The sequence below is a fragment of the Salvelinus namaycush genome, chromosome 35, assembly GCF_016432855.1.
Source record: "Salvelinus namaycush isolate Seneca chromosome 35, SaNama_1.0, whole genome shotgun sequence".
Lineage (NCBI taxonomy): Eukaryota > Metazoa > Chordata > Actinopteri > Salmoniformes > Salmonidae > Salvelinus > Salvelinus namaycush.
Window position 1 is genome coordinate 4,336,562 of NC_052341.1, and position 8,445 is coordinate 4,345,006.

Consider the following 8,445-nt stretch of genomic DNA (forward strand, 5'->3'; position numbering starts at 1 on the left):
TCCATTTTTTTATTTTTTTATTTTTTTTATTTTCATTTACAACATTAACAATGTCTGCACTGTATTTCTGATCAATTTGATGTTATTTTAAAATGGACAAAAAAAATGTGATTTTCTTTCAAAAACAAGGACATTTCTAAGTGACCCAAAACTTTTGAACGGTAGTGTATATAGCATAGAGGTATGCTTCAGAACCAAGTGCACAATTAGTTTGTGCATCACTATTTTGAACTGTGATCAGTCGTCTTCAATGAATTGACCTTTTCCAAAAACATATCAGTCATTTTGATTGTCTTTTTCATCTACTTTTCTTTTCTTCCTAGAGTCCATTGTACTGCGTCTCCTCACCCTTTATTGACTTGACTTTTTTTCTTCCATTGGCTTTTTCAGCCCCTCTTATCTCCTTTTCTACTGTCTGTGGTTTATCTTGAAGCACTCAATGTGCAGTGGCGCTTTGCATTTCTCACAGGCATAGGTAGTGCATTTCTCACAGGCATAGGTAGTGCATTTCTCACAGGCATAGGTAGTGCATTTCTCACAGGCATAGGTAGTGCATTTCTCACAGGCATAGGTAGTGCATTTCTCACAGGCATAGGTAGTGCATTTCTCACAGGCATAGGTAGTGCATTTCTCACAGGCATAGGTAGTGCATTTCTCACAGGCATAGGTAGTGCATTTGTCACAATGCCGACTTCTCTGGAACCGGTGCATCGCGTTGATTGGCCAGTGAGAAGCTTTGTCATATCTTACCTGATCTTCAACAGTAGCAGCCAGTAGAGATCTCCTTCCGTGGCTCAGTGATTTCGGGCCAAACTTTTGCATAAGAGACTGTGCCACTATCCGTGAAGAGGTGAGCAGGTCGATGGTCCCTCCCATAACGTCTCTGTAAAATAAATGGCTGTTTACGAGTGCACTGTTGAGAGACCATGCAAAGATGGGCCACCACCACTTCTTAGACCAGATTGAGACATGGTATCTTGAAACCTGTAGGTCGTGAAGGTCAACACCACCCATGTGCTCATTGAGTCGGTTGATGCATTTTGGTTGTGGGACTTTGTCAAAGACACGTCGCTACTTGTTCCATCTCTAGCCAGCGGTCTCAATGTAATTCTCCTCCATGTTTGTTGCCACTGTGACAATGTTATTGTCTTTCCAATGGACCAGCAACTTGTCTCCTTGGGTCAGAACCTCAGAAGTTCCACAGGGTAACTTCATGAAGTCTTTCTCTGGCTTGAATGGGACATCAAAACAGACGATTTTGTTCCTCGTCGTTCCAGACTTCCCATATACTCTTTTTGTCATTACATTGACGGGGTGCAAGCTAAGTGAAGAGGTTAGGTCATGAAGGAACTTGCAACCTTGAGGCGCCTGAGATTGCTCTGCAACACCAAGAACAACACTGGGTCCCTGACCCAACCCAGTCTCAGGGAGGAGAGTGTGGGATCCCCCATATGGCTCCATTTGATACATGTAACCACTGGATGAGGCAAGGCTCCATAGCTTGTAACCAAACCGGATTGGTTTACCTCTTATGAATTGCTCACATCCATGTCGGCCATAGTATCAGATCATGCTCTCATCCACTGACAGCCATTCCTGAAATGGCATGACTGATTGAGCTGGGAGAAGATGGGCCTAACCTTTAAAAAAAATGGTCGTCAGTGATCTTTGTGTTGTCAACCACATGAACTGAGGTCGTTATTTTATCAAATCGATTTCTCCACATTTGCATCAAAGGCTTTCATTGTGTACATCACTGTCAAGTGACCAGTACATGTGTCATCTTGGAACAAAGCTGTACCCAGATGGGACGAGGATCCCATAGAATGTAAGGAGCTCATCCATACTCAGATACAATTGCTTGTCCATTTTGGTCTGGATGGAGTAGAGGTTGGACATTTCAACGGTGATCTCGGTTAGGGTGGGTGGATACAAATAGTAGGAAAACATCCATTGGGTTGGGGCATTATAAAAAAAAAAATGGACATTATAACTGATTATTTTTTTATTTTTTTACAGTGATGGGATTAAATGGATTGATGATGAATGGAAAAACTGTTATGGTTTAAGGAGATGGCTAAAGGAGTGGCTATTACAATGCCTTGCAAAAGTATTCATCCCTCTTGGTGTTTTTCCTATTTTGTTGCATTACAACATGTAATTTAAATTGATTTTTATTTGGATTTCATGTAATGGACACACATAAAAGAGTCCAAATTGGTGAAGTGAAATCAAAAAAAAGAACCTGTTTAAAAAAATTCTAAAACATTAAAAAATGAAAAGTGGTGTGTGCATATGTATTCACCCCCTTTGCTATGAAGCCCCTAAATAATATCTGATGCAACCAATTACCTTCAGAGTCACATCATTTGTTAAATAAAGTCCACATGTGTGCAATCTAAGTGTCACATGATCTGTCACATGATCTCAGTATATATACACCTGTTCTGAAAGGCCCAAAAATACCAAGGGGGGTGAATACTTTCGCAAGCAACTGTATCCGATGCACTACTGGGGCCTTGACATCTTCAAGTTCAACCCAGCAACGTTCAGGAGATCCTGAAACACTTTATTCTTCTCCTGGGCCTGTACTAATGAAACATCCCGAAGCCTACATTAGTGGCTGACCCTGGCCGTAACCCATTCTCAGAGAGTGTCTCAGGGAGAGTTGGGATATTTCCAATTCACACATATGTATAATACACACTTGTACATGTGTGAAATATGACAAATATAAGCACCTACCTAACTATTGTTTTATTTTTTATTATAGTGTTCTACTCTGCTCTACTTTACTCAGCTCGGTTCTGCTCTGTTCTCCGGCTCTGTTTCCTCATTTTTGGCAACACCCTGTGACTCATATCCAGCTCCTAGAAGTTCAACATGGGATGTATCCCAAACGGCACCCACCTGCCTATAAAGTTCACTACTTATGACCAGGGCCCATACGGTTCTGGTCAAAAGTAGTGTACTATATAGGGAATAAGGTGCCATTTGTGATTCAGTCATTGTGTACCCTTAACTCCCCCTTACGCAAAGCCTGCTGTTGGCTAACTTTGGCAAATGCTACCATTATATCAGAAACAGAACTATAAACATTCAGTGGCCAGTTTATTAGGTACACACATCGAATACCGAATCGGACTCCCACTTTGCCTCCAGAACAGCGTGAATTATTCGGGGCATGGATTCTACAAGGTGTGGCGTTCAAAGGCTGTTCAATTGGTTTCAAGGGACCTAACGTGAGCCAGGAAAACCCGTTTCTGAAATACTAGATCTGCCACCCCTGGCACCGATGATCATACCACACTCTTAAGTCACTTAGGTTACTCGTTTTTCCCATTATAACGTTTAATCCAACAGTAACTGAATGTCTCTATGCCTGTCTGACTGTTTTATATAGCAAGCCACGTGACTCACTGTCTGTAGGAGCGATCCATTTTCGTGAATGGGGTGGTGTACCTAATAAACTGGCCAGTGAGTATTCACATGAAATTCACATGATGAAATTCATATGAAGTACAGTATTTATGCCCCAGACAACAACATAAATATAGAGATTTTATGTGGACCAACAAAATAATGATTTATATCCTATATGTTTCTCATCAGCATTTATGTAGTGTTTTCTTGAGTATAATTCGACTTCTGATAATTTTGTCATGAGCAAACAGTATTATCAATGACGCAATACATTGCCTAGGCAGGGCAGGGCAAACTAACCCGACTATCTGTAGTCGTGAAATACTGGCACAAACACACAGCACAAGTAAAATCATAGCTTCATCTGCTGCTACCTTACATTATCCTAGAAACAAATACTACAGCCTATGCCTATGTGTCTTTATAGTGTGTTATGGTCTGTACAGTTACTCTGTCACGTTTTACCCCCCATACAACACATTCGCACAAAACAGCACTGTGTCGTGAATAGTGAATTCCAACCACTGACAGACATTCTCTCTGATGAAGCAGACATTGTGGACGGGGGCCTTTTTGGCATCTGCAAGACGTGAATATAGAGGCATATTCAGGTTCCATTGCTGGATTACAAAATGATTGTGTCTAAAACTCGTCGTGACAAGTCATTTCAGTAGTCGGTTTCACAAGGCTTCTTCTGCTCCAGGTGTATCTATTCAAGCGAGACACTTCACATGTTGTTTCGCAAGTTATGCAATTCAATTCAGGAAGACTCCTGAACATCTAATCAAATGGCTACCCAGACTATTTGCATTTGCCCCCCCCCCCCCCCCCCCCTCTACGCTGCTGCTACTCTCGGTTTATTATCTATGCATAGTCACTTTAATAACTCTACCTACATATACATAATTACCTAGACATCGGAGCCCCCGCACATTGACTCTGTACCGGTACCCCGTGTATATAACCTCCACATTGACTCTGTACCGGTACCCCGTGTATATAACCTCCACATTGACTCTGTACCGGTACCCCCTGTATATAGCCTCCACATTGACTCTGTACCGGTACCCCCTGTATATAGCCTCCACATTGACTCTGTACCGGTACCCCGTGTATATAACCTCCACATTGACTCTGTACCGGTACCCCGTGTATATAACCTCCACATTGACTCTGTACCGGTACCCCCTGTATATAGCCTCCACATTGACTCTGTACCGGTACCCCCTGTATATAACCTCCACATTGACTCTGTACCGTAACACCCTGTATATAGCCTCCACATTGACTCTGTACCGTAACACCCTGTATATAGCCTCCACATTGACTCTGTACCGTAACACCCTGTATATAGCCTCCACATTGACTCTGTACCGGTACCCCGTGTATATAGCCTCCACATTGACTCTGTACCGGTACCCCGTGTATATAGCCTCCACATTGACTCTGTACCGTAACACCCTGTATATAACCTCCACATTGACTCTGTACCGTAACACCCTGTATATAACCTCCACATTGACTCTGTACCGGTACCCCCTGTATATAACCTCCACATTGACTCTGTACTGGTACCCCGTGTATATAGCCTCCACATTGACTCTGTACCGGTACCCCCTGTATATAACCTCCACATTGACTCTGTACCGGTACCCCGTGTATATAGCCTCCACATTGACTCTGTACCGTAACACCCTGTATATAGCCTCCACATTGACTCTGTACCGGTACCCCGTGTATATAGCCTCCACATTGACTCTGTACCGTAACACCCTGTATATAACCTCCACATTGACTCTGTACCGGTACCCCGTGTATATAGCCTCCACATTGACTCTGTACCGTAACACCCTGTATATAACCTCCACATTGACTCTGTACCGGTACCCCCTGTATATAGCCTCCACATTGACTCTGTACCGGTACCCCGTGTATATAACCTCCACATTGACTCTGTACCGGTACCCCCTGTATATACCCTCCACATTGACTCTGTACCGTAACACCCTGTATATAACCTCCACAATGACTCTGTGCCGTAACACCCTGTATATAGCCTCCACATTGACTCTGTACAGGTACCCCGTGTATATAGCCTCCACATTGACTCTGTACCGTAACACCCTGTATATAACCTCCACATTGACTCTGTACCGGTACCCCGTGTATATAGCCTCCACATTGACTCTGTACCGGTACCCCCTGTATATAGCCTCCACATTGACTCTGTACCGGTACCCCCTCTATATAGCCTCCACATTGACTCTGTACCGGTACCCCCTGTATATAGCCTCCACATTGACTCTGTACCGGTACCCCCTGTATATAGCCTCCACATTGACTCTGTACCGGTACCCCCTGTATATAGCCTCCACATTGACTCTGTACCGGTACCCCCTGTATATAGCCTCCACATTGACTCTGTACTGGTACCCCCTGTATATAGCCTCCACATTGACTCTGTACCGGTACCCCCTGTATATAACCTCCACATTGACTCTGTACCGGTACCCCCTGTATATAACCTCCACATTGACTCTGTACCGGTACCCCCTGTATATAACCTCCACATTGACTCTGTACCGGTACCCCGTGTATATAGCCTCCACATTGACTCTGTACCGGTACCCCCTGTATATAGCCTCCACATTGACTCTGTACCGGTACCCCGTGTATATAGCCTCCACATTGACTCTGTACCGGTACCCCCTGTATATAGCCTCCACATTGACTCTGTACCGGTACCCCCTGTATATAGCCTCCACATTGACTCTGTACCGGTACCCCCTGTATATAACCTCCACATTGACTCTGTACCGGTACCCCCTGTATATAACCTCCACATTGACTCTGTACCGGTACCCCCTGTATATAACCTCCACATTGACTCTGTACCGGTACCCCCTGTATATAGCCTCCACATTGACTCTGTACCGTAACACCCTGTATATAACCTCCACATTGACTCTGTACCGGTACCCCCTGTATATAGCCTCCACATTGACTCTGTACCGGTACCCCGTGTATATAGCCTCCACATTGACTCTGTACCGGTACCCCGTGTATATAGCCTCCACATTGACTCTGTACCATAACACCCTGTATATAGCCTCCACATTGACTCTGTACCGTAACACCCTGTATATAACCTCCACATTGACTCTGTACCAGTACCCCCTGTATATAGCCTCCAAATTGACTCTGTACTGGTACCTCCCTGTATATAGCCTCCACATTGACTCTGTACCGGTACCCCCTGTATATAACCTCCACATTGACTCTGTACCGTAACACCCTGTATATAACCTCCACATTGACTCTGTACCGGTACCCCCTGTATATAACCTCCACATTGACTCTGTACCGGTACCCCCTGTATATAGCCTCCACATTGACTCTGTACCGGTACCCCCTGTATATAACCTCCACATTGACTCTGTACCGTAACACCCTGTATATAACCTCCACATTGACTCTGTACCGTAACACCCTGTATATAGCCTCCACATTGACTCTGTACCGGTACCCCGTGTATATAGCCTCCACATTGACTCTGTACCGGTACCCCGTGTATATAGACCCCACATTAACTCTGTACCGGTACCCCGTGTATATAACCTCCACATTGACTCTGTACCGGTACCCCGTGTATATAGACCCCACATTAACTCTGTACCGGTACCCCGTGTATATAGCCTCCACATTGACTCTGTACCGGTACCCCGTGTATATAGCCTCCACATTGACTCTGTACCGGTACCCCGTGTATATAGCCTCCACATTGACTCTGTACCGGTACCCCGTGTATATAGCCTCCACATTGACTCTGTACCGGTACCCCGTGTATATAGCCTCCACATTGACTCTGTACCATAACACCCTGTATATAGCCTCCACATTGACTCTGTACCGTAACACCCTGTATATAACCTCCACATTGACTCTGTACCGGTACACCCTGTATATTGCCCCGCTATTGTTATTTTACTGCTGCTCTGTAAATATTTGTTATTCTTATCTCTTAATTCAAATACAATTTGAATTCAATTGAACTTTATTTATCCCACCAGGGGCAATTCCCACTGCACACCCTCATTATGCTCCATTTTCCATTATGTGTTCATCACATCCAGATTGAATGTGGAGCTGAATTGTGCAACATACCGTGAGAAGAGAGGCATGGCGATAAGACAGGAGAGAGACACAGCTGATCCTAGCATCCTGCTCCCCGTTTCAGATTCCACTGTACCCTCTAATGCCCAGTCAACAGACTGTGAGAAGAGAGGCATACAGATAGGAGAGAGAGACACACAGCTGCATACAGGGATCGGCAGCCAGATGCTGAGAGGAAAGAACATTCCAGAGTCTCCACCAATGCCACTACAATCTGCCAGGCCCGGACACACACACGGATATAAAACACACGCACGCATATACACACACACACACACAAACACCCACACTATGCAGTGCACTACTGTTGACCAGGGCCCATGATGCACTGCCATGCGGTTCTCTTGACCAGATCTTTTCCACATCCTGGACTGGCAGTCATTACTCTACTGGACTTCCTGACCTGACTTTACTTCCTGTGGCATAGCCCTGCAGACTACACAAACGTCTGGATGTGTGTGTGTGTGTGTGTGTGTCATAAATGTATGCAGCCTATCAGGAGCATTGATGGTCATGGTCTACCATCTGGTACTGATCGATAGAGAGCCACGGCAATGCCAAGGAGGAGCTTGGTACTCTAATGCCTTCAAATCAAAATCACCTTTCATTTGTCACATGCGCCGAATACAACAGTGAAATGCTTAGTCACAAGCCCTTAACCAACAATGCAGTCCAAGAAAGTGTTTGTGTGTCTGTATGTGATCATAGATCAGCCAGCTCTGATAACCACGTTAATGGTTGACTTCCATCCTAGTAATACTGTAGGTTGCTCTTTGGATCTGTGCTCTGGTAAACAGACTGCCAATAACCTAGAGCTATTTTCAAGTGACACGCTCCAAACACATTGTT